At 44.5% G+C, this 27,867-nt stretch overlaps 1 long non-coding RNA gene across 1 annotated transcript; it reads left to right on the top strand.

Annotated features, from left to right (window-relative positions):
• Nucleotides 1-270: 270 nt before the first annotated feature.
• LOC130275530 (uncharacterized) lies at nucleotides 271-26,954 on the top strand. The gene is made up of 4 exons (XR_008844814.1): nucleotides 271-400; nucleotides 4,144-4,228; nucleotides 6,655-6,727; nucleotides 25,834-26,954. It is a non-coding gene; the product is annotated as an uncharacterized LOC130275530 (long non-coding RNA).
• Nucleotides 26,955-27,867: the final 913 nt, after the last annotated feature.

Below are 27,867 nucleotides of genomic sequence, written 5' to 3'. Positions count from 1 at the left end.
TTGAAGTGGATTTGAAGGGTCTTCATCTTAGAAATACCCCACAATTGATGCCATTATAAAAACTGCACCCCCCAAAGTATTCAAAATAACATTCAGTCAGTGTGAAGTGAAGGAGAAAATTCACAATCTTCATTTTTTACACTTGCATGTTCTTGTAGACACAATCTTTGAATTTTTACAAGGGGTAAAAGGAAAAAATGTATACTTATATTTGTAGCCCACTTTCTCTCGAGTAAACACATATCTCATATGTCTATGTAAATTGTTCCGCAGGCGCAGTAGAGGGCTCAGAAGGGAAGGAGCGACAAGGGGATTTTGGAGAGTACGTTTTTCTGAAATGGTTTTTGGGGGGCATGTTGCATTTAGGAAGCTCCTATGGTGCCAGAACATCAAAAAAAAAGTAAGTAAGCCTTAATACCCCACAGGGGTTTCATGACTTTTGCATAGGTAAAAAAAAAGGTCAAAAAAAAAAAGGTCAAAAAAAAAATTTCACTAAAATGTGGGTTTTCCCCAAAATTTCAAATTTTTACAAGGGTTAATAACAGAAAAGATCCCCCAAAATGTGTAAATACATTTCTTTGGAGTAAGGACATACCTTATTTTTGGATGATTTTGGCTCCGCGGGTTCACACCAGGTCTTGGAGTGGGAGGTCAGTCAGGGGCCTTGAGCTTTTCATAGCAGCCAGGATGTGGGACCCCCCCTCAAGGAGCGTTAATGGGGGGGAGCACTGAGCCCTAAAATAGGGGAACACTATGGGGGGCAACGGGCCGTAACTGGGGTAGACAGGTGGGGTACAGAGGCCCATTTTTGAAAAAACACCCCCAGAGGTCTTATCAGGTATTTTGTTTTCCCGTTTTTTTGGGGCAATTTAGTGATTTATGGGGGTTATATTTTGGAATGTACTCTGGACTTGGTACATTGGTCAAATTATGGAAAATTCAAATGAAAAGGGAAAATTTAGTGCTCCATGGAAGTGTGATACTCCCTGAAGCAGCCTATGCAGAGGCCCGAATTATCTGGGCAAGTGTCACACTGATACCTGGTGTCCTTCTACATCCCCTTCCTGTAACACACTCTAAAACACGCATATTTTCTTGGATCGTCCCTTCTTTCCACTGGGGGGTTTCTCACCTGGAAAGTGTTGGCCTGGGACGATGCTGGCGTCTATAACTCCAGACCCTTGGGAAGTCTGGCCTGCTCTTTCCCGGTCAGCAAAGATCAGGAACCTTAGGACTTCTTCTTGGTACTGGAGGAATGTCCCTGTGTTGCCAGCATACTGGGATAGTACAAAAGCGTTGTACATGGCAACCTGTACCAAGTAGACCACAACTTTTTTGTACCATACCCGTGTTTTCCGCATGGCGTTGTATGGCTTGAGGACTTGATCTGAGAGATCAACTCCCCCCATGTACTGATTGTAGTCCAGAATACCTCGCACAGGGACAGGGGTGCTGCCATTCCCATGAATAGTGGTGAGTATAAGGACATCCCTCTTATCCTTATACTTCACCAACAACAGGTTATCATGGGTCAGGGCACGGGACTCACCCTTGGGGATAGGCGTCTGGACCAAATTTAGAGGGAGGCCTCTCTGGTTTTTCCACACGGTCCCACAAGCAGATGTGGATCTGGCGGAAAGGGATTTGAACAGAGGGATGCTGGTATAAAAGTTATCCACGTATACGTGGAAACCCTTATCCAGCAATGGGTGCATAAGGTCCCAAACGATTTTCCCGCTAACACCCAGAGTGGGGGAACAATCTGGGGGTTCAATACGGGAATCTCGTCCCTCATATACTCTAAACCTGCAAGTGTACCTGGAGGTACTCTCGCAGAGTTTATAGAGTTTCACACCATACCGTGCCCGCTTCGAGGGAATATACGGCCGGAAGATGAGTCTCCCCTTAAAACTGATGAGAGACTCATCTACCGAGAGGTCCCTGAGCGGTGCGGAGGCCTCCAAAAATTTGGCCCCAAAGGGATCGATGACCGGCCTCACTTTGTAAAGCCGGTCATGGGCGGGATCACCTCGGGGCAGACATGCCACATTATCTGCATAATGCAGGCATTCCCGAATGGCCTCGAACCACTTCCGTGTCATCACCATACTGTAAAGCGGGGTCTGTTAGAGGACGTCCCCGCTCCAGTAATGACGAGCACTTGTTTTTTGTCCAGGCCCATATGCAGCGTGAGGCCCCAAAATGTCCTCATTTCCGCTGCATCAATGGCGCGCCATTCATTGGACCTGGCCAAAAAGGAATCGGGGTGGTGGGCAATAAACTGCTGGGCATACAAGTTTGTTTGCTCCACCATGTGATTGACCAGGCTTTAAAATGTCCAGATTAGTGAAGCCAATTATGTCAATCCGGATTCCTGAGTCGCCAAGAAACTCAGGAATCCGTGGCTGATAACTCTCTGGGGGGCTCCAGACAGGGTCATCAGAAGGGGGCTCCGATGCACTTGTCTGGGGAGTCGGACTCCTATTACGAGCGGCATTGCCACTCGTACTAGTGTCGGTCACTGGGTCACTTTCATGGGGGGCGCGTGGCCTCGCCTGGCGGCGTCTCCGCCGTCGTACAGGGGACTCATCATCACTACTAGATGATGAGGAGGGCGAGGAAGAACACAAAAAATTAGGATCTTCCTCGTCCTCACTGGCAGATTCGGAATCGGAGGCTAAAAAAGCGTAAGCCTCCGCTGCCGAAAATGTCCGGCGGGCCATTGCCTTTTTTCTACGGTGGCGGGGGGGGCAGAGGCGGGGGGGGGGGGGTCGGGGGTGTGTGCGGGGGGGGGGGGGGGCGGGGAAGTATGTACTGTGTGGTGCTTGGTGTAAAAAGTGTATAACGGTATTAGGAAAAAAAAAAAGCTGCTGCCAAAAAAAAAGGGGTGGCAAACGCAGCTCCCTGAATCCTTAATACCTTAATAGGACCCGGGGTAAGGGATCAGACCCTAATAGGACCCTGATGGACCTATTAGGGGGGGGGATTTTTTTTTATTAAAAAAGAAGAAAATTAAAAAAAAGCTGCGGCCAAAAAAAATAAGTATGTACTGTGTGGTGCTTGGTATAAAAAGTCTAACAGTAATAGGGAAAAAAAAAAGCTGCGGCCAAAAAAAAAAGGGGTGGCAAATGCAGCTCCCTTAACCCCTAATAGGACCCGGGGTAAGGGATCAGACCCTAATAGGACCCTGGGGGACCTATTAGGGGGTCAGGGGGGGATTTTTTTAAATAAAAAAAAATAAAATAAAAAAAAGGGGATGGCGCACGCATCTCCCTGAACCCCTAATAGGACCCGGGGTCAGGGATCAGACCATAATAGGACTCTGGGGACCTATTAGGGGGTCGGAGGGGGGGTACTTTTTTTTTTCCTTTTATTTTCCTTTTTTTTTAACTGATTTACTCCTACCTTTCCCTGCAAACCGCTGTCCCTATTCTAAGGCTCCTGAGGGGGCTCCGGAGCTCTGAGGGGGGATCCACGGCTTCTTCTCACTGCTGCACTCGCTGACTGAACGAAGAGAGCGGGAGCAGCAGCGGGAAGGAGCCATTAACCCCTCCTCTCCCACTCTGCTATTGGCTGGACGATCGCCAGCCAATAGCAGCGTTGCTGGGGCGGTGACAGTATTGTCACCGCTCCCTAGCTACGGCACGTGATTGGCGGGGAATTGTACACCGCTGATCACCATTTATTTCTGGGTATCGGGTCACAAGTGACCCGAATGACCTGAATTGCCGAAGATCGCTTGCGTGATTTCGCATGCGATCTCCGGCGATCGCCGACATGCGGGGGTCCCGGGACCCCCCGCGGCATTTGCAAGGCATGTCTGCTGAAGGATATCAGTAGACATGCCGTTCCGATCTCTGCCCGGCGCACAGCAGGGACCGGAATATGCCAGGACGTCACAGGACGTCCTGGGTCCTCAAAGCCCAGGGTGTCAGGACATCCCCTGACGTCCTGGGTCCTTAAGGGGTTAAGTTAAAAAAAATAACCTGGATCCCAATGTGTTCCATCTGTTTTTTTGTTCCTTTTTCCACTCCTTTTTCCATAATTCCTGAGATAAGTAGTTCTGGCCCTAGAGTGTTATATATATTAGCGTCTGTAGCATGTATCAGGAACATGTTATTATACTTGTGTTTTTTTTTACAGATGACTGATGCCTGGTGAAAAGGTGAACGTGACAAATACCCTTGTCAGCAGCAAGAAAGGAACCACGAAACGAACCACGAACCAGGTATTTAATATTTATATTAATTACTGATAACAATCAGGCTAGATGTAAAATCTAGACCTGCAGAGATGTCATAGTCTTTCCTGTATACATGATGATATATGTGTTGTTAATAAGAATATTGGTATATATGGACAGCTTTATATATAACACAACCATATCTCAGGTGCAGAGATTAGGAACATTTGTGATCCTTATTCTCAGTTTTTTATTTGTAGGTATCCCCTTTTTTAATATATAATAGAAGTTTACTTTACACCAGTGTTTCCCAACCTTTTTCACCTCAGGGCACCCCTAAGAAAAAACTATTTTCGCAGGGAACCCCTACCAAAGTTGACGAGCTAAAAGGTAGCAGAAAGGTATACATGGGTAACCGTTGTGTCGAGGAGTGTACATGGGTGGCAGAGGGGTTTAGAGGAGTGTACATGGGTGATAGATGGGTGTACATGGGTGACAGGGGGCGTAGGGGTGACAGAGGGGTGTACATGGGTGACAGAAAGGTGTTTGGGGTGTAGAGGAGTGTACATGGGTGATAGAGGAGTGTAGAGGAGTGTACATGAGTGTCAGAGGGGTGTAGAGCAATGTACATGGGTGACAGAGGAGCGTAGCGGAGTGTACACAGGTAACAGAGGAGTGTACATGGGTGACAGGGGGGCGTAGGGGGTGAAAGAGGGGTGTACGGGTTGATAGATGGGTGTACATAGGTGACAGAGGGGTTTTGGGGGTGTAGAGGAGTGTTCATGGGTGGCAGAGTGGTTTAGAGGAGTGTATCTGGGTGATAGATGGGTGTAAATGGGTGAAAGGGGGCATAGGGTGTGACAGAGTGGTGTACATTGGTAACAGAGAGGTGTCGTGGGTGTAGAGGAGTGTACATGGGTGACAGAGGAGCGTAGAGGAGTGTACATGGGTAACAGAGGAGTGTAGAGGAGTGTACATGGGTGACAGGGGGATGTAGGAGGTGAAAGAGGGGTGTAGAGGGGGGATAGAGGCATGTACATAAGTGACAGAGGGGTGTTGGGGTATAAAGAAGTGTACATGGGTGGCAGAGTGGTTTAGAGGAGTGTATATGGGTGATAGATGAGTGTAAATGGGTGACAGGGGGCGTAGGAGTTGACAGAGTGGTGCACATTGGTGACAGAGAGGTGTTGGGGGGTGTAGAGGAGTGTACGTGGGTGACAGAGGAGCGAAGAGTAGTATACATGGATAACAGAGGGGTGTAGGGGTGTACATTGGTGATAGAGGGGTGTAGAGGAGTGTACATGGGTGACAGAGGAGCGTAGAGGAGTGTACATAGGTAACAGAGGAGTGTAGAGGGGTGTACATGGATAACAGAGGAGTGTAGAGAAATTTACATGGGTAACAGAGGGGTGTAGAGGGGTGTACATGGGTGACAGTTGGGTGTAGAGGAGTGTACATGGGTGACAGTGGAGCGTAGAGGAGTGTACAGGGGTAACAGAGGAGTGTAGAGGAGTGTACATGGGTGACAGAGGGGTTTAGGGGAGTGTACATGGGTGACAGTGGAGCATAGAGGAGTGTACATGGGTGACGGGGCGTAGGGGGTGAAAGAGGTGTGTACTGGGTGGTTAGATGGGTTTACATAGGTGACAGAGGGTTGTTGGGGGTGTAGAGTAATGTACATGGTTGGCAGAGTGGTTTAGAGGAGTGTACATGGGTGATAGATGGGTGTAAATGGGTGAAAGGGGACGTAGGGGTGACAGAGTGGTGTACATTGGTGACAGAGAGGTGTTGGGGTGTAGAGTAGTGTACATGGGTGATAGAGGAGCGTAGAGGAGTGTACATGGGTAACAGAGGAGTGTAGAGGAGTGTACATGATTGTCAAAGGAGTGTATAGGAATGTACATGGGTGACAGAGGAGCGTAGAGGAGTGTACATGGGTAAAAGAGGAGTGTAATCAGGTGAATGGGGGTTTACATGGTGATAGAGGGGTGTACATAGTTGACAGAGGGGTGTGGGGGGTGTAGAGGAGTGTACATGGGTGGCAGAATGGTTTAGAGGAGTGTATATGGGTGATAGATGGGTGTAAATGGGTGAAAGGGGGCATAGTGGGTGACAGAGTGGTGTACATTGGTGACAGAGAGGTGTTGGTGGTGTAGAGGAATGTAGAGGGGTGTACATGGGTGACAGAGGAGTGTAGAGGAGTGTACATGGGCCTACATTACCATTACATGATTGACTGTTGTATATGATATTAAAAAAATTGATAAAATATTTTCTAAAAATATACATTATATTTTAAGTAAAAAAAAAAAAATCATCTGGATCCCAATGTGTTTCATCTGTTTTTTTTATTCCTTTTTCCACTCCTTTTTCCATAATTCCTGAGATAAGTAGTTCTGGCCCTAGAGTGTTATATATATTAGCGTCTGTAGCATGCATCAGGAACATGTTATCATGTGTCTTTTTTACAGATGACTGATGCCCGGTGAAAAGGTGAACGTGACATATACCCTCGTCAGCTGCAAGAAAGGAACCACGAAACAGGTAATTAATATTTATATTAATTACTGATAACAATCAGGCTAGATGTAAAATTTAGACCTGCAGAGATGTCATAGTCTTTCCCGTATACATGATGATATATGTGTTGTTAATAAGTATATCGTCTATGGACAGCTTTTTATATAACACAACTAGAGATGAGCGAACTTTTCAAAAATTCGATTCGGACGATTCGCCAAATTTTCCGATAAAGTTTGTTTCGATCCAAATTTTTTTGCAGCGAATCTATATTTAAAAAGGCTATTTCTAGCCTACATACAGCCTCTATAGGAGTATAGAACACTTTGTTGTGTTCTAAAACGCATATGGAATGTGCTGGGTTAGTGAAATAATACTGTTATTCAGAATAACATGCAGATTACCGGCATCGCTTTTAGAATCACTGCCGCACAGCAGCACATTTACAGAGCCTGGTGGTGGCATCAGTGTCAGGAGACCATATAGTGACTGAATTACACAGCGTGGAGGTGTTGGCAGCATCAGGAGACCATATAGAGGCTGAATGGCACAGCGTGGAGGTGGTGGCAGCATGAGGACACCATATAGTGGCCGAATGACACAGCGTGGAGGTGTTGGCAGCATGAGGACACCATATAGTGGCTGAATGACACAGCATTGACATGTTGTCAGCATGAGGAGACCATATAGTGGCTGAATGACACAGCATGGAGGTGTTGGCAGCATGAGGAGACCATATAGTGGATGAATGGCACAGCCCGGAGTTGCCAGCAGCATGAGTAGGCACTAGGCCTTCACAATCCCTAAGATTAAAAGATTGATTAAGAAATTTAAACCGGATAGTGGGTGCTACCTATGAGAAAATGTGAAATTCCCAGACCCAGGCCCAACAGCGGCATCAGTAACCCATATATTGCCCATATATTGCCTGAATGACACAGCCTGGAGTTGGCTGATGCATGAGTACACACCAGGGCTTCACAATCCCTCCCAAAAAACACAACAATTTTAGAGATTTTTGAAAAAGATTTTGGATGGCGGGTGCTACCTATGACAAAATTTGAAATTAACAGACCCAGGCCCAGCAGCGCCATCATTTTTTTATTTGAAAATTAAAACAAACTTTGAGTGTCCCGGACCCCATCGTGTGGGTACGAAGGACCAAATCCAACAAGCCCCCACAGCAACATCAATAAAGCATATATTGCCTGAATGACACAGCCTGGAGTTGGGTGATTCACGAGTACACAGCAGGGCTTCACAATTCCCCCCAAAAAAACACCACAATTTTAGAAATTTTTGAAAAAGATTTTGGATAGCGGGTGCTACCTATGAGAAAATTTGAAATTACCAGACCCAGGCCCCACAGCGGCATCAGTAACCCATATATTGCCTGAATGACACAGCCTGGAGTTGGCTGATGCACGAGTACACACCAGGGCTTCACAATCCCCCCCAAAAAAACACCACAATTTTTGAAATTTTTGGAAAAGATTTTGGATAGCGGGTGCTACCCATGAGAAAATTTGAGATTCCCAGATCCAGGCCCAGCAGTGCCATCATTTTTTGATTTGAAATTTAAAACAACCTTTGCGTGTCCCGGACCCTGCGTGTGGGTACGAAGGACCAAATCCAACAAGCCCCCACAGGGCTCATGTGGCCGTGAGATTTAGGCGCAACGTCTCCATTGCCCTGACCGGCCATTGTTTCCAAGACTTCTTGCCAAGGCAAACCATGTGAAGAACAACGTGACACCGCCGTGAGCTGCACACATGGTATGCTGAAGGGCCACTGAGACTTGTCCGGGCAGTGGAGGCTCAAGACACATTTGAAATTACCAGACCCAGGCCCCACAGCGGCATCAGTAACCCATATATTGACTGAATGACACAGCCTGGAGTTGGCTGATGCACGAGTACACACCAGGGCTTCACAATCCCCCCCAAAAAAACACCACAATTTTAGAAATTTTTGGAAAAGATTTTGGATAGCGGGTGCTACCCATGAGAAAATTTGAGATTCCCAGACCCAGGCCCAGCAGTGCCATCATTTTTTGATTTGAAATTTAAAACAACCTTTGCGTGTCCCGGACCCTGCGTGTGGGTACGAAGGACCAAATCCAACAAGCCCCCACAGGGCTCATGTGGCCGTGAGATTTAGGCGCAACGTCTCCATTGCCCTGACCGGCCATTGTTTCCAAGACTTCATGCCAAGGCAAACCATGTGAAGAACAACGTGACACCGTCGTGACCTGCACACATGGTATGTTGAAGGGCCACTGAGACTTATCCGGGCAGTGGAGGCTCAAGACACATTGGAGGATGTGGAGGCGGAGTAGCACAAGCAGCATTGAGTACACACCAGAGCTTCAGAATCCCAAAGAAAAAACAAACATTTTTAAAATAATTTTAAGAATATTTAGGACAGCGGGTGCTACCTAAGAGAAAATTTGAAATTACCAGACCCAGGCCCCACAGCGGCATCAGTAACCCATATATTGCCTGAATGACACAGCCTGGAGTTGGCTGATGCACGAGTACACACCAGGGCTTCACAATCCCCCCCAAAAAACACCACAATTTTAGAAATTTCTGAAAAAGATTCTGGATAGCGGGTGCTACCTATGAGAAAATTTGAAATTACCAGACCCAGGCCCCACAGCGGCATCAGTAACCCATATATTGCCTGAATGACACAGCCTGGAGTTGGCTGATGCACGAGTACACACCAGGGCTTCACAATCCCCCCCCAAAAAACACCACAATTTTTGAAATTTTTGGAAAAGATTTTGGATAGCGGGTGCTACCCATGAGAAAATTTGAGATTCCCAGATCCAGGCCCAGCAGTGCCATCATTTTTTGATTTGAAATTTAAAACAACCTTTGCGTGTCCCGGACCCTGCGTGTGGGTACGAAGGACCAAATCCAACAAGCCCCCACAGGGCTCATGTGGCCGTGAGATTTAGGCGCAACGTCTCCATTGCCCTGACCGGCCATTGTTTCCAAGACTTCTTGCCAAGGCAAACCATGTGAAGAACAACGTGACACCGCCGTGAGCTGCACACATGGTATGCTGAAGGGCCACTGAGACTTGTCCGGGCAGTGGAGGCTCAAGACACATTTGAAATTACCAGACCCAGGCCCCACAGCGGCATCAGTAACCCATATATTGACTGAATGACACAGCCTGGAGTTGGCTGATGCACGAGTACACACCAGGGCTTCACAATCCCCCCCAAAAAAACACCACAATTTTAGAAATTTTTGGAAAAGATTTTGGATAGCGGGTGCTACCCATGAGAAAATTTGAGATTCCCAGACCCAGGCCCAGCAGTGCCATCATTTTTTGATTTGAAATTTAAAACAACCTTTGCGTGTCCCGGACCCTGCGTGTGGGTACGAAGGACCAAATCCAACAAGCCCCCACAGGGCTCATGTGGCCGTGAGATTTAGGCGCAACGTCTCCATTGCCCTGACCGGCCATTGTTTCCAAGACTTCATGCCAAGGCAAACCATGTGAAGAACAACGTGACACCGTCGTGACCTGCACACATGGTATGTTGAAGGGCCACTGAGACTTATCCGGGCAGTGGAGGCTCAAGACACATTGGAGGATGTGGAGGCGGAGTAGCACAAGCAGCATTGAGTACACACCAGAGCTTCAGAATCCCAAAGAAAAAACAAACATTTTTAAAATAATTTTAAGAATATTTAGGACAGCGGGTGCTACCTAAGAGAAAATTTGAAATTACCAGACCCAGGCCCCACAGCGGCATCAGTAACCCATATATTGCCTGAATGACACAGCCTGGAGTTGGCTGATGCACGAGTACACACCAGGGCTTCACAATCCCCCCCAAAAAACACCACAATTTTAGAAATTTCTGAAAAAGATTCTGGATAGCGGGTGCTACCTATGAGAAAATTTGAAATTACCAGACCCAGGCCCCACAGCGGCATCAGTAACCCATATATTGCCTGAATGACACAGCCTGGAGTTGGCTGATGCACGAGTACACACCAGGGCTTCACAATCCCCCCCAAAAAACACCACAATTTTAGAAATTTCTGAAAAAGATTCTGGATAGCGGGTGCTACCTATTAGTGTTGCTCGCGAATATTCGCAATTCGAATTTTATTCGCGAATATCGCATATTCGCGAATTCGCGAATATTCGCGAATATAGCGCTATATATTCGTAATTACGAATATTCGGTTTTTTTTTTTTTTTTTCACAGTACACATCACCGTGATCATCCCTCTCTGCTTCCAGCTTATGTGGTGTAAGAAGGCTCTAATACTACTGTGTGAGACAAGTGTGCGAATGTTCGCATATGCGAAAATTTGCATATGCTAATTTTCGCAGATGCGCATTTTCGCTTATACTAATTTTTGTATATGCAAATTTTCGCATATGTTAATTTTCGCACGCGCGAATATTCGCATATACGAAAATAAAACGAGAATATTACGAATATGCGAATATTCGCGAATATGATGAATATTCGCCCATATATTCGCGAATATTCGCGAATTCGAATATGGCCTATGCCGCTCAACACTACTACCTATGAGAAAATTTGAAATTACCAGACCCAGGCCCCACAGCGGCATCAGTAACCCATATATTGCCTGAATGACACAGCCTGGAGTTGGCTGATGCACGAGTACACACCAGGGCTTCACAATCCCCCCCAAAAAACACCACAATTTTAGAAATTTTTGAAAAAGGTTTTGGATAGCGGGTGCTACCCATGAGAAAATTTGAAATTCCCAGACCCAGGCCCAACAGCGCCATCATTTTTTGATTTGAAATTTAAAACAACCTTTGCGTGTCTCGGACCCTGCGTGTGGGTACGAAGGACCAAATCCAACAAGCCCCCACAGGGCTCATGTGGCCGTGAGATTTAGGCGCAACGTCTAAATTGCCCTGACCGGCCATTGTTTCCAAGACTTCTCGCCAAGGCAAACCATGTGAAGAACAACGTGACACCGTCGTGACCTGCACACATGGTATGCTGAATGGCCACTGAGACTTGTCCGGGCAGTGGAGGCTTAAGACACAGTGGAGGGTGTGGAGGCGGAGTAGCACACTGTCACAGGACCAATGGGCTGACAGAGTGTAGCAGGAAGCAGCATTGAGTACACACCAGGGCTTCAGAATCCCAAAGAAAAAAGCAACAATTTTTTAAAAAAATTTAAGAATATTTAGGACAGCGGGTGCTACCTATATATTGCCTGAATGACACAGCCTGGAGTTGGCTGATGCATGGGTACACACTAGGGCTTCACAATCCCTCCAAAAAAATACAACAATTGTAGAAATTTAAGAAGACTTTTGGATAGCAGTTGCTACCTATGATAAAATTTGAAATTCCCAGACCCAGGCCCAGCAGCGCCATCAGTAAACCATATATTGCCTGAATGACACAGGCTGGAGTTGGCTGATGCATGAGTACGCACCAAAGCTTCACAATCCCTAATAAAAAAGACAAACATTTTTGACGAAACATTTTAACGAAAATTTAGGACAGCGAGTGCTCTCTATATATTAACAGAATGATGCAGCCTGGAGTTGGCTGCAGCATGAGGAGACTATTGAAATGTGTGATTTTTTTATTTGAAATTTAAATCAAAATTTGTGTCCCGGACCCCGCCGTGTGGGTACAAAGGACCTAATCTCACAAGCACCCACAGGGCTCATGTGGCCGTAAGATGTAGGTGCAATGTCTCCATAGCCCTAACCGGCCATTTGTAGTTTTTGTACCTTTGATTAAGAACAAGCACATATCCAAGAGTCCAGAAGACTCTATAACCCCTTCATGACCCAGCCCATTTTCACCTTCAGGACCTGGGCATTTTTTGAACATCTGACCACTGTTACTTTAAACATTAATAACTCTGGGATGCTTTTACTTATCATTCTGATTCCGAGATTGTTTTTTCGTGACATATTCTACTTTATGTTATTGGCAAAATTTCACTGATATTTGCATCCTGAAATCTAAAAATTTCATGAAAATGTTGAAAATGTTGCATTTTTCTAACTTTGAAACTCTCTGCTTGTAAGGAAAATGGATATTCCAAATAAATTACATATTGATTCACATATATAATATGTCTACTTTATGTTTGCATCAAAAAATTGATGTGTTTTTACTTTTGGAAGACACCAGAGGGCTTCAAAGTTCCGCAGCAATTTTCCAATTTTTCTCAAGATTTTCAAAATCGTACTTTTTCAGGGACCAGTTCAGGTTGGAAGTGGATTTTAAGAGTCTTCATATTAGAAATACCCCATAAATTACCCCATTATAAAAACTGAACCCCCCAAAATATTCAAAATGACATTCAGTAAGTGTTTTAACCCTTTAGGTGTTTCACAGGAATAGCAGCAAAGTGAAGGAGAAAATTCAAAATCTTCATTTTTTACACTCGCATATTCTTGTAGACCCAATTTTTTTATTTTTACAAGGGGTAAAAGGAGAGAAATCACCCTAAAATTTGTAACCCAATTTCTCTTAAGTAAGTAAACACCTCATATGTGTATGAGGAGCGACAATGGGATTTTGGAGAGTGAGTTTTTCTGAAAGGGTTTTTGGGGGCCATGTCCCATATAGGAAGCCCCTATGGTGCCAGAACAGTGCCCCCCCCCCCACATGTGACCCCATTTTGGAAACTTCACCCCTCATGGAATTTAATAAGGGCTTCAGTGAGCATTTACACCCCAAATGTTATTTTTCATTTTCACAGACCACTGTTCCAAAAATATGTCATACACCAGTGGGGTGTAAATGCTCACTGCACCCCTTATTAAATTCCATGAGGCGTGTAGTTTGCAAAATGGGGTCACATATGGATATTTATTGTTTTGCGTTTATGTCAGAACTGCTGTAACAATCAGCCACCCCTGTGCACTCTCCCTTCTGAGCTTTGTTGTGCGCCCCCAGAGCACTTTGCGCCCACATATGGGGTATCTCCGTACTCGGGAGAAATTACATTACAAATTTTGAGGGTCTTTTCTCCCTTTTACCTTTTTTCCCTTTTGAAAAGTATGCGGCAACACCAGCATGTCAGTGTAAATAAATAAATTTTTATACACTGACATGCTGGTGTAGACCCCAACTTCCCCTTTTCATAGGGGTTAAAGAAGAAAAAGCCCCCCAAAATTTGTAAGGCAATTTCTCCCGAGTACAGGGATACCCCATATGTGTCCCAAAACTGTTGCCCTGAAATACGACAGGGCTCCAAATTGAGAGAGCGCCATACGCATTTGAGGCCTAAATTAGGGATTTGCATAGGGGTGGACATAGGGGTATTCTATGCCAGTGATTCCCAAACAGGGTGCCTCCAGGTGTTGCAAAACTCCCAGCATGCCTGGACAGTCAATGGCTGTCCGGCAATACTGGGAGTTGTTGTTTTGCAACAGCTGGAGGCTCCGTTTTGGAAACAGTAGCGTACCAGACATTTTTCATTTTTATTGGGAAGGGGGGCTGTGTAGGGGTATGTGTATATGTAGTGTTTTTTACTTTTTATTTTAGGTTAGTGTAAGTGTAGTGTAGTGTAGTGTTTTTAGGGTACAGTCACACGGGCAGAGGTTCACAGCAAGTTTGCCGCTGGGAGTCTGAGCTGCAGCGCAAAATTTGCGCCATCTCAAACTTGCAGCACTCACTGTAAACCTCTGCCCATGTGAGTGTACCCTGTACATTCACATTGGGGCAGGGGGGAGCAAACATCCAGCTGTTGCAAAACTACAACTCCGAGCATGCCCTTTGGCTGTCCGTGCATGCTGGGAGTTGTAGTTTTGCAACAGCTGGAGGCACACTGGTTGCGAAACACGGAGTTAGATAACAAACTGGTGTTTCGCAACCAGTGTGCCTTCAGCTGTTGCAAAAAATGACAAATCTCAGCATGCAGTTATAGCAGAAGGGCATGCTGGGACTTGTAGTTATGCAACAGCTAGAGGAATACTGCCAGGCCCGTCACTACAGGACAGGCAAACCAAGCAATTGCTTGGGGCCCCCGAGCTGGCTGGGGGCCCCCGAGCACAGCCAGTGCTTGCCCGTCCTGTAGCGATTAACAATCCTGCTCTTGGAGTTTGAGCTCCGGGCCCCAGGCTCCCAGTCAAACAAGAGGGCCCCCGAATGTCTGACATTTTTTTTAAATAAACTAATTCGCAGCTTTGGAGTTCTTCTCACCTCACCACAATCACGCTCCCCCCACCCCCGCTGCACTTGGTATCTTCCCTCAGCCCGGACTCTTCTCTCAGCCATCTGAGCAGGAGGAGGGGGAGGAGAGAGCACAGAGCTGTGAGGAGACCGCAGAGGCTGTACAACATGGGGCCTGACTATAGTAAGTGTCCCTGGATATATATATGTATATTAGCATGTGTGTGTGGCTATATGTGTGTGTACATATGTGTATGTCTATGTACTGTGCCTGTATGTGTGTTACTACTGTGGATGACTATATGTAAAGTGCATGTGTGTATCTATACCAGTGTTTCCCAACCAGGGTGCCTCCAGTTGTTGCAAAACTATAACTCCCAGCATGCCCACACAGCCAAAGGCTGTCTGTGCATGCTGGGAGTTGTAGTTTTGCAACCTCTGTAAGCATCCTGGTTGGGAAACACTGATCTATTCTATCTGTGTGTGTATGAAGCATGTATAGTATGTAATGTGTACAGTATGTGTGTGTATAATGCATGTACAGTATGTAATGTGTACAGTATGTGTGTGTATAATGCATGTACAGTATGTAATGTGTACAGTATGTGTGTTGTGTGTATGAAGCATGTACATTATGTAATGTGTACAGTATGTGTGTGTGTATGAAGCATGTATAGTATGTAATGTGTACAGTATGTGTGTGTATGATGCATGTACAGTATGTAATGTGTAAAGTATGTGTGTGTATGATGCATGTACAGTATGTAATGTGTAAAGTATGTGTGTGTATGATGCATGTACAGTATGTAATGTGTACAGTATGTGTGTATATGATGTATGTACAGTATGTAATGTGTACAGTGTGTGTGTATGATGCATGTACAGTATGTAATGTGTACAGTGTGTGTGTGTATGATGCATGTACAGTATGTAATGTGTAAAGTATGTGTGTGTATGATGCATGTACAGTATGTAATGTGTACAGTATGTGTGTATAGTATGTATGTACAGTATGTAATGTGTACAGTGTGTGTGTATGATGCATGTACAGTATGTAATGTGTACAGTGTGTGTATATGATGCATGTATAGTATGTAATGTGTACAGTATGTGTGTGTATGAAGCATGTATAGTATGTAATGTGTACAGTATGTGTGTGTATAATGCATGTACAGTATGTAATGTGTACAGTATGTGTGTTGTGTGTATGAAGCATGTACATTATGTAATGTGTACAGTATGTGTGTGTGTATGAAGCATGTATAGTATGTGATGTGTACAGTATGTGTGTGTATGATGCATGTACAGTATGTAATGTGTAAAGTATGTGTGTGTATGATGCATGTACAGTATATAATGTGTAAAGTATGTGTGTATGATGCATGTACAGTATGTAATGTGTACAGTATGTGTGTATATGATGTATGTACAGTATGTAATGTGTACAGTGTGTGTGTATGATGCATGTACAGTATGTAATGTGTACAGTGTGTGTGTGTATGATGCATGTACAGTATGTAATGTGTAAAGTATGTGTGTGTATGATGCATGTACAGTATGTAATGTGTACAGTATGTGTGTATAGGATGTATGTACAGTATGTAATGTGTACAGTGTGTGTGTATGATGCATGTACAGTATGTAATGTGTACAGTGTGTGTATATGATGCATGTATAGTATGTAATGTGTACAGTATGTGTGTGTATGAAGCATGTATAGTATGTAATGTGTACAGTATGTGTGTGTATAATGCATGTACAGTATGTAATGTGTACTGTATGTGTGTGTATGATGCATGTACAGTAAGTGTGTGTATGATGCATGTATAGTATGTAATGTGTACAGTGTGTGTATAATGCATGTACAGTATGTAATGTGTACAGTATGTGTGTGTATGATGCATGTACAGTATGTAATGTGTACAGTATGTGTGTGTATGATGCATGTACAGTATGTAATGTGTACAGTATGTGTGTGTATGATGCATGTACAGTATGTAATGTGTACAGTATGTGTGTATATGATGTATGTACAGTATGTAATGTGTACAGTGTGTGTGTATGATGCATGTACAGTATGTAATGTGTAGTGTATGTGTATGATGCATGTATAGTATGTAATGTGTACAGTATGTGTGTGTGTGATGCATTTATAGTATGTAATGTGTACAGTGTGTGTATAATGCATGTACAGTATGTAATGTGTACAGTATGTGTGTGTGTATGATGCATGTACAGAATGTAATGTGTACAGTGTGTGTTGTGTGTATAATGCATGTATAGTATGTAATGTGTACAGGATGTGTGTATGAAGCATGTACAGTATGTAATGTGTACAGTATGTGTGTATGAAGCATGTACAGTATGTAATGTGTACAGTATGTGTGTGTGTATGATGCATGTACAGTATGTAATGTGTACAGTATGTGTGTGTATGATGCATGTACAATATGTAATGTGTACAGTATGTGTCTATATGATGTATGTACAGTATGTAATGTGTACAGTGTGTGTATATGATGCAGGTACAGTATGTAATGTGTACAGTGTGTGTGTGTATGATGCATGTATAGTATGTAATGTGTACAGTATGTGTGTATGATGCATGTATAGTATGTAATGTGTACAGTATGTGTGTGTATAATGCATGTACAGTATGTAATGTGTACAGTATGTGTGTATATGATGCATGTACAGTATGTAATGTGTACAGTGTGTTGTGTGTGTATGATGTATGTACAGTATGTAATGTGTACAGTGTGTGTGTATGATGTATGTACAGTATGTAATGTGTACAGTATGTGTGTATGATGCATGTACAGTATGTAATGTGTACAGTGTGTATGAAGCATGCATGTACAGTATGTAATGTGTACAGTATGTTGTGTGTGTATGATGCATGTACAGTATGTAATGTGTACAGTGTGTTGTGTATGTATGAAGCATGCATGTACAGTATGTAATGTGTACAGTATGTGTGTGTATATAATGCATGTACAGTATGTAATGTGTACAGTGTGTTGTGTGTGTATGAAGCATGCATGTACAGTATGTAATGTGTACAGTATCTGTGTGTATGAAACATGCATGTACAGTATGTAATGTGTACAGTATGTTGTGTGTGTGTATAATGCATGCAGTGGCAGATCCAGGGGGGGCCCCATCCCGTGCGTGCGCCCATTGGAAAGCAACGCGGAGGAGCGGACAGGACATGCGCTGGCCAGCATGGTAAGTGACCAGCGGCACATCAGCTTCAGTGCTCCGACCACCGCTCCTCCAGTCCTGGGACCTACTGCTATGGTGGCCGGACAAAAGGAGCAGTGGTCAGAACTCTGAAGTAGGGCAGTAAACAGGCATACAGCCTCCAGCCATACACTGTATGGCTGGAGGCTGTATGTCTGTGAGGGAACCTACTACACCTAATGTGGGGTAAACTATACTGCCAACCTAATGTGGAGAACTATACTGCTCCTAATGTGGGGTAAACTATACTGCCAACCTAATGTGGAGAACTATACTGGACCTAATGTGGAGAACTATACTGCACCTAATGTGGGGGACTTTACTAATGTGGAGAACTATACTGCACCTAATGTGGAGAACTATACTGCACCTAATGTGGGGAGAACTATACTGCACCTAATGTGGGGAGAACTATACTGCACCTAATGTGGGGGACTATACTGCACCTAATGTGGGGAGAACTATACTGCACCTAATGTGGGGGAACTATAATGTACCTAATGTGGAGAACTATACTGCACCTAATGTGGGGGAACTATACTGTACCTAATGTGGGGAGAACTATACTGCACCTAATGTGGGGGAACTATACTGCACCTAATGTGGGGAGAACTATACTGCACCTAATGTGGAGGACTATACTGCACCTAATGTGGGGAGAACTATACTGCACCTAATGTGGGGGAACTATACTGCACCTAATGTGGGGAACTATACTGCACCTAATGTGGGGAACTATACTGCACCTAATGTGGGGAACTATACTGCACCTAATGTGGGGAACTATACTGCACCTAATGTGGGGAAACTATACTGCACCTAATGTGGGGAAACTATACTGCACCTAATGTGGGGAAACTATACTGCACCTAATGTGGGGAACTGTACTGCACCTAATGTGGGAGAACTGTACTACTAACCTAATGTGGGGAGAACTATACTGCACCTAATGTGGGGGAACTATAATGTACCTAATGTGGAGAACTATACTGCACCTAATGTGGGGGAACTATACTGTACCTAATGTGGGGAGAACTATACTGCACCTAATGTGGGGGAACTATACTGCACCTAATGTGGGGAGAACTATACTGCACCTAATGTGGAGGACTATACTGCACCTAATGTGGGGAGAACTATACTGCACCTAATGTGGGGGAACTATACTGCACCTAATGTGGGGAACTATACTGCACCTAATGTGGGGAACTATACTGCACCTAATGTGGGGAACTATACTGCACCTAATGTGGGGAACTATACTGCACCTAATGTGGGGAAACTATACTGCACCTAATGTGGGGAAACTATACTGCACCTAATGTGGGGAAACTATACTGCACCTAATGTGGGGAACTATACTGCCTAATGTGGGGGAACTATACTGCACCTAATGTGGGGAACTATACTGCACCTAATGTGGGGAACTATACTGCACCTTATGTGGGGAACTATACTGCCTAATGTGGGCTAACTATACTGCACCTAATGTGGGGGAACACTGCTAGCCTAATGTGGGGAGAACTCTGCTGCACCTAATGTGGGGGGAACTCTGCTGCACCTAATGTGGGGGGAACTCTGCTGCACCTAATGACGGGGGAACTGTGCCGCACCTAACGTGGGGGGACCTGTGCCGCACCTAACATGGGGGGAACTGTGCCGCACCTAACGTGGGGGCCTCGTATCGACGTTCGCTCACGTCGCGCTCCCAGCATTCAAGGGCCGGCGTTACTATGTCCTGACGCCGGCCGTAGAGCGTGACGTGCTTGAACATCAAGGGGGGGGGGCCTCCATGTCCATTTTGCTTGGGGCCCCCAAATTCCTTCAAACGGCCCTGCATACTGCTACAACTCCCAGCATGCCCTTTGGCTGTCCGTGCAAGCTGGGGGTTGTAGTTATCTAACAGCTGAAGGCACACTGGTTGCAAAACACTTGAAAGTTTATTACTTAACTTAGTGTTTCCAAACCAGTGTGCCTCCAGCTGTTGCAAAACTACAACTCCCAGCATGCATGGTCTGTCAGTGCATGCTGGGAGGTATAGTTTTGCAACAATCGCAACAACTGGAGGCACTGAGGTAGGAAACGGACAATGTTTCCAAACTAGTGTGCCTCCAGTTGTTGCAAAACTACAACTCCCAGCATGCCCAGACTGCCCAGGCATGTTGGAAGTTGTAGTTCGGCAATATCTGAAGGATCAGATGTTGCCGAACTACAACTTCCAGCATGCTTGGGCAGTCTGGTATGCTGGGAGTTGTAGTTTTGCAACATCTGGAGGTTCAGAGTTTGGAGACCACTGTATAATGGTCTCCAATCTGTGCTCTTCCAGATGTTACAGAACTACAACTCCCAGCATGCCTGGACAGACTGAGCATGCTGAGATTTGTAGTTTTGCAACATCTGGAAGAGCACAGATTGGAGACCATTATACAGTGGTCTCCAAACTGTGGACCTCCAGATGTTGCAAAACTACAACTCCCAGCATGCACAGAAAGCCAAAGGCTGTCTGGGCATCCTGGGAGTTGCAGTTTTGAAACTCCCAGAGGCAGCGGTGAGATCGCTTTACGGCGATCTCACTGCTGCCAATGAAGATGCTGCCCTGCTGCTGGAAACTCATCGCCGGGACGCACCACCCCCGGGACCGCCTGGAGGACGCCACTCTCACCGGGACCGCTCGGGACACCACATGGCCGGGTAAGTGACGCCGGGGGACGGGTAAGGGACACTTAGCAGAGCTGCTAAGTATTCTCATAGCGAAACGCTGCTATCAGCTAGTCAGATTTGACTAGCTGATAGCTGCAATCGCTGGGGGTGTGTGGGAGATGAAACCCCCCCGTGGTCGCATGGTAAGATGGCTGGCTATCAGTGATAGCCACCATCTTACCGGGCACTGCGGGATGCCGCGAGTAGCGGCAAAAATGTTCATGACGTACCTGTATGTCATGGGTCGGGAATACCTTGCCACTCATGACGTACAGGTATGTCATAGGTCGGGAAGGGGATAATGCAGGACGATGGACCACCAAAAGACATTCTTCTATAAAATAATTTTTTATGAAATAAAGAAGCAGAGTTTTTTTTGCATATTTTTTTTTCGTTGAAAATTTTACTTAAAAAATCACGCGCAACAATCGTTCAATGGTGTAATGGTTATTATTGTGGAAAATTCAAGTTTATTACTGTGATAATTATCAGAAAATTTGAAAAAAAACACTACCCAAGAGTGTTTAATAACCCCATACATTGCACCATAAATGTTGAAATTTAAATTAAGCATGTATGTATGTATTTCAAAAATCCTAAAATTAAAAACCCAAGCCCAGAAGCATCATGAAGTCAAGTAGTATCAGTAGTATCAGTCAAGGCATCAGCAGTACCCAAGAGGCTTTAATAACCCCTTACATTGCACGATCACTCGCGAGATCGAGCAATAACAGGTGTGTTATGCCCTCAGATGTCCGGGGCTGCACGCGCGCTACACTGAACGGACCAGCGTGTCTATCTTTCACCGACAGGTGCGGGTAACCCGCTGAACCCCGTTCGCGACAGGGATCAGGGATTGCAATTATTTGCCAGGAAAGAAGAATCACAACTAAGCGCTGGTCATAAGCTCGGGTTCATTAAGTCCCTGCCCTTTGTACACACCGCATGTCTCTATTACCGATTGGATGGTTTAGTGAGGTCCTCAAATCGGCCCCGGCTGGGTAGGAGAAGTCCCTAGCAGAGCGCCGAGAATTTAAAGATCATAGTTGAAATTTGCATTAAGCATGTATTAGCTTCTGCTAAACTTCCAAAAATTGAAGGCCTGAGGCATCAGGGAGGCAATTATTTCCTGAAAGACACAGAATGAGTCAGGAGCAGTCAGTACCCAAGAGGGTTTCATAACCAACCCCTTACATTTAAAGATCAATGTTGAAATGTGCGCAGGTGCGAAACTAAAAAACTTGTTTCTTTGAATTTACACTTTACTACCCTCAGCGACTATTTTAAAGCCAGGAGGGTTCCAAGAGGACTACGAGTACAACCTAACGAAAATGCATATTTTTTGGGGCCTGAATTCCTTACCCGCTACAAACAAATATCGAACAAGTACTCTTTAGACCTTATGTTACTTAAGGAAGGAAAAAGGATCAAAGATACATAAGTCCAGAGAAAACCCACCTGGACGCCCAATTGTTTCAGGCACAAACTCTATTACGAGAAAAAGTTCTGTATTTTTGGACAGATTATTACGCCCCTTTGTGTACAATGCAAAATCCTACTTGCGAGACACTGCTAATTTTATAAACAAGATTGAAAATATCTTTATCCCTGCTGAAACTATCCTTGCATCCTTAGACATTACTAGCCTTTATACTTCTATCCCACATACAGAAGGGATTCAGACAGTACGTGATGCCATCAGTGACTAATTTCCCATTGCAAAAATAGAATTGGTAATTAACATGTTAACCATTGTATTGACGAGGAATTACTGTGACGGGACCAATCTCGCCACATTGCATTGGAGAAGCCTGGTTGCCCGCCTGCTGCCTTTGGACTATGGCCCTGGGAGATTGGGCCCTTTAAAAACAGTATTCAGCCATACCAGAGTGTATGTCACTCATTCTGGCCCTTTAAATACAGTGGGGTCATTCGGTACTTGCCCTGTGTGAGCGGTGATACCCCAGATAGCTATGCCATGGAGCCCATTCATATAATGAAAGACTATGGGAAAGACTTTAGCTCCATGGCAATTGAACTATATGTGTGTGGTCTGAGCACCATTTGACAATGTGCGCTCAGACCTAAGCTATCTGGGGATATGTTGCATGTATATGTTTTATGTAGTAATTGTGGCATTCTGTAGTTTTATGTCTTTTTGCAACCATGTGCTCAATGGAGTCTGCCTCTATCCCTGGGAGATAATTGGATTTCTTCGTCCTGGGAGATAATTGGATTTCTTCCCAGTTGTCTGGGGGATAGAGAGGAGGGAGGTATGGGTAAAGTGTGAAGGGCTTATGTTAAAGCCACTGCGATTGGCTACTGTCCACTATGTTCTACAGTCTTCCATCAGGTCCCCTAGGGGAGTGTCCACCTGGTGGAGACCTGCATAAATACCGGGCAGGTAGCCCCATTAAAGTCAGACCACTGCTTGACCCTCAACACGGAGCCTTGTCTCGTTCTTGGGGGGATTCCCTGTATGCTGATAGGGACTGACTGCCAGGAGTGTAAGCTGCTTGGGAGCTTTTCCTGTTCGTCTGCTAGCAGCTATTCGTGAGGTTCCAGTTTGGAGTGCTATTTTGTCTCCAGTTCGGGAGTTTGGTGTTCTGCAGTAGCTGTGCCTGTCTCTCAGAAAGGGGCATATCGCCTAAACGGATTTTAACCCCTTGTCTGCTGAAACGGTCCGTTACAATTACTTTATGTTCAATGATGAGTACTACATCCAAAAAGTCGGCACCGCAATGGGAATAAATGTGGTGCCGACGTACGCCAATCTATATGTGACTGGTCTTGAAGAGTCCCGGATCTATGTTTCCCACCACTTCAGCCATGTGCTGGGGTGGTGGAGGTATATCAATGACATCTTTTTTGCATGGTCCGGGACCCAAAACCAGCTACAAGACTTTAACATGTACCTGAACTCCATCAATCAAAACATTTCATTCACATTAACCTCAGGGAGGGAGGTACAGTTTTTGGACACCCGGGTGGTCATCAGTGGGAACAGTCTGGCCACTGATCTATATACGAAAAAAACTGACTGTAACTCGATTTTACATTATGACAGTGGGCACCTGAGACCCACAGTAAAATCCCTCCCTGTTAGCCTGATGTTGTGGGCCAAAAAAAAAAAATAGTGAGTGTCCCTGATAAGTTCGAACCAGCCATTGAAAAAATGGCAAAAAAATTTCTTGAGAAAGGTTATCCCAAGAACCTTATCTCTAAATGCAAAACACAAATTGCATCAATTGACAGGAAAGAATTACTGTGTCAGAAGGAAAAGCAGAGTGTGAATAGGATAGCTTTAGTCTCCACATTCTGTACCTCCTCCAATAAAATAGCAGGAGTTATTAGGAAATATTGGGGCCTTTTGGGAAAAGAATACCCCAAAGTGAATGAATTCCATACACCACCCCTGATTGCATATAGGCGGCCAAAAAATCTGAAAGATCAACTTGTCAAAGCAGATGTCTCTCTGAAAAAACTTTCTCAAAAATTCATTACTATAGAAAGCACAGGATCCTTTCCATGTAGGATATGTGTTAATTACACCTACATGGAAAAGGGTGGGTATTTCCAACATCCAGATACGGGAGTAAGATACAAGATCCCTTTTTACCTAACTTGTACCAGTGACTGTCATATACATTTTGTGGTGTCCGTGCCACAAACTGTATGTAGGGGAAACCACCCTTGATTTTAAAACAAGGATGAACCAGCACCGGTACACAATACATAAGAAAAAACAGGACCTTCCAGTCCAAAAATTTTTTCCGATGCTGGTCATACTGAACGAGACCTTAAATTTATGCAAGTGGATCACGTCCCACCTCTGAAAAGAGGTGGGGATTGCAAGAGTATTCTAAAAAAAGAAAGAGCTATCATGGATATTTAAACTCCAAAGTCTCAAACCAAACGGTCTAAATGTAGACTTTAAAATTTCACAGGACATCTGTAATGCTTGATGTATGCGAATAGTGTCATGCCTTCTGTAACGGACCGTTTCAGCAGACAAGGGGGTAAAATCCGTTTAGGCGATAATCCCCTTTTCACAGACAGGCACAGCTACTGTAAAATCACCAAAACTCACGAATTGGATATAAGTGAATGCACCAAACTCCCGAATTGCATACAAGGGAATAAGGTAGCACTCCAAACTCCCGAACTGGAACCTCACGAATAGCTGCTAGCAGACAAACAGGAAAAGCTCCCAAGCGGCTTACACTCCTGGCAGTCAGTCCCTATCAGCATATAGTGAATCCCCCCAAGAACGAGACAAGGCTCTGTGTTGAGGGTCAAGCAGTGGTCTGACTTTAATGGGGCTACCTGCCCGGTATTTATGCAGGTCTCCACCATGTGGACACTCCCCTAGGGGACCTGATGGAAGACTGTAGAACATAGTGGACAGTAGCCAATCGCAGTGGCTTCAACATGAGCCCTTCACACTTTACCCATACCTCCCTACTCTCTATTCCCCAGACAACTGGGGAGAAATCCAATTATCTCCCAGGACGAAGAAATCCAATTATCTCCCAAGGATAGAGGCAGACTCCATTGAGCACATGGTTGCAAAAAGACATAAAACTACACAATGCCCCAATTACTACATAAAATATATACATGCAACATATCCCCAGATAGCTTTGGTCTGAGCGCACATTATCAAATGGTGCTCAGACCACACACATATAGTTCAATTGCCATGGAGCTAAAGTCTTTCCCATAGTCTTTCATTATATGAATGGGCTCCATGGCATAGCTATCTGGGGTATCACCGCTCACACAGGGCAAGTACCGAATGACCCCACTGTATTTAAAGGGCCAGAATAAGTGACGTACACTATGGTATGGCTGAATACTGTTTTTAAAGGGCCCAATCTCCCGGGGCCATAGTCCAAAGGCAGTAGGCGGGCAACCAGGCTTCTCCAATGCAATGTGGCGAGATTGGTCTCATCACACCTTCTGCTCTGTATGTATGATTGTTTTAAAACATACTTACATTTCGTTTTTCTTTGTCTTCCAGAATCGGATCAGGCAATGGACAAGATCCACCTCTAGAATATGAACAGAAAAAAAGCCATCACCTACTTTAAATTCATTTAACCTCACCTTTACTTTTTTATCTTTATTTTTACTTTTATTTGTATTTTTAGTTTTTTTTCCTCTATGATTTACTACTATGTTCTATATATACTTTTTTCTTTCACATTCTCAATTTTTTTACTTTTTTCCTCGGTTGGTTGTCTCTTAGGTGGTGTGGAGTGAGATCCACAAAAAACGCTATCTAAAGATCTGTGCCCCTCCCACTGCTGCTGACCCTCTGAGCGGAGTGACGGAGAATATGGGTGTTGTACCTGTAGGTCTATCCCCAAGGATGGGTTGACAGTCCGCTGCAGGTCGGGCACATATAGACCTGCTGGGAGGCAACACTTAAATTTCATACGATATACGATATATACCCTGGTTATTCCAACAACTAAGATGGCGTGGATATCCTCTATGAGGCCAGTGCGCAGATGCTGGATCACTCACACCCGCGCATGTCAGCAAGAAGGTCCACAGAACGGGTTGCCCATACTCAAGATGGCGCGAAGCTACGAGCAGGAGGATGGGCGCATGCGCTAATAGACTATGTCACAAACCTGTACCGGAAACACCGGAAGTGTTACGGCGTGAAATCCGACTTTACTTTTTACTTTATTTTCTGGTATTACTAATGTTTCTCAGGTGAATTGGCCTAAATCGGACTATACTTATATTGGGATCCACTGTGCCCTTGCCTTGACCCGATCCGGAGGTAGTGATGACTATACAATATAAGTTGTTTTTCACTATGCTGCACTAAACATTTGTATTTCACTTATTTTGTTATACTTGTGTGCTGCACTATATTTTCGCAGGTAGTAGGACTCCTGATGATTTGTGTGATTAGAGTACCACTGCTTTGACCTATGATGTTTATTTGTGTACATATGCTAATTAGTTAACACCCACAGGATATGATGTAATGATGTCTACCATATGTACTGTTGACTACTTGTTAAACACTGCTTGATAAAGGCTTGGAGAGCAAGCCGAAACGTCGCTGTTCAAATTTTTTTGGTGATAATAAAAGCCACTACTTATCACAACGTTTGGAGTGCTGCCGTGCCTGCTTGTACTATATTGAGACGGGACCCGAGACCAAGGTCTAACCACAGCTTGCACCCACCCACAATTTTTAAGTGTGCTGCTCCATATGCCTGTTTATATGTATATATATATATATATATATATATATATATATTCTACTATATATACATGCCATGATATATTTCCTAATAGGGCGCCTAGCGCTGTTTCACAACTACAACTTCCAGCATATGGGGATAGCCAATAGCAGTCTGGTCATGTAGTTTCCTAATATTATGCCCCTCACAGTCAATAGCTGTGTGGTCATGCTGAGAGTTGTAGTTTTGAAACAGCTGGAGGCACACTGTTAGGAAAACGCTCATGGCATGTATATACATAAAAAAAAAAATCACAATGCTATAGATCTAGCCTATTCATTCCTATACACCACCAAAATATATATAGATAGATATGTGTTGTATAGGAATAAATAGGCTAGATCTATAACATTGTGATTTTTTGCCCATTGTGGTCTATGGAGATCTTGTGGCAAACGTGGTAGTAAGCTAAACAGCAGGGTCCTGGTAGTAATGTGGATGGGAGACCCTGGGTGTGGGTTCAATTCCCAGGTTGATATACAGTGTTGGGGTTATACTTTAATTAGGATAGACATATATGGGTCAATTGAACCCTGGGAACTAGGTCAATTGGATACCATAAATGGTCAACTAGGTTAATTGAAACAGGAGGTAAAGTGTGGTATCCAATCGACCTAGTTCCCACAGTTCGAACACATCAAGTAACCCATATATGTATATCCTAATTAAAATATAATCCAAACACTGTATATCAAACCTGGGAATAGAACCCACACCAGGGTCTCCGATCCACATTACTACCAGGACCCTGCTGTTTAGCTTTCTACCCAATTTGCCACAAGATCTCC

Source organism: Hyla sarda, chromosome 6, assembly GCF_029499605.1.
Source record: "Hyla sarda isolate aHylSar1 chromosome 6, aHylSar1.hap1, whole genome shotgun sequence".
In the NCBI taxonomy this organism is placed as follows: Eukaryota; Metazoa; Chordata; class Amphibia; order Anura; family Hylidae; genus Hyla; species Hyla sarda.
Note: the sequence above shows the minus strand (reverse complement) of the source record. Positions and strands in the feature narration are given on the sequence as shown.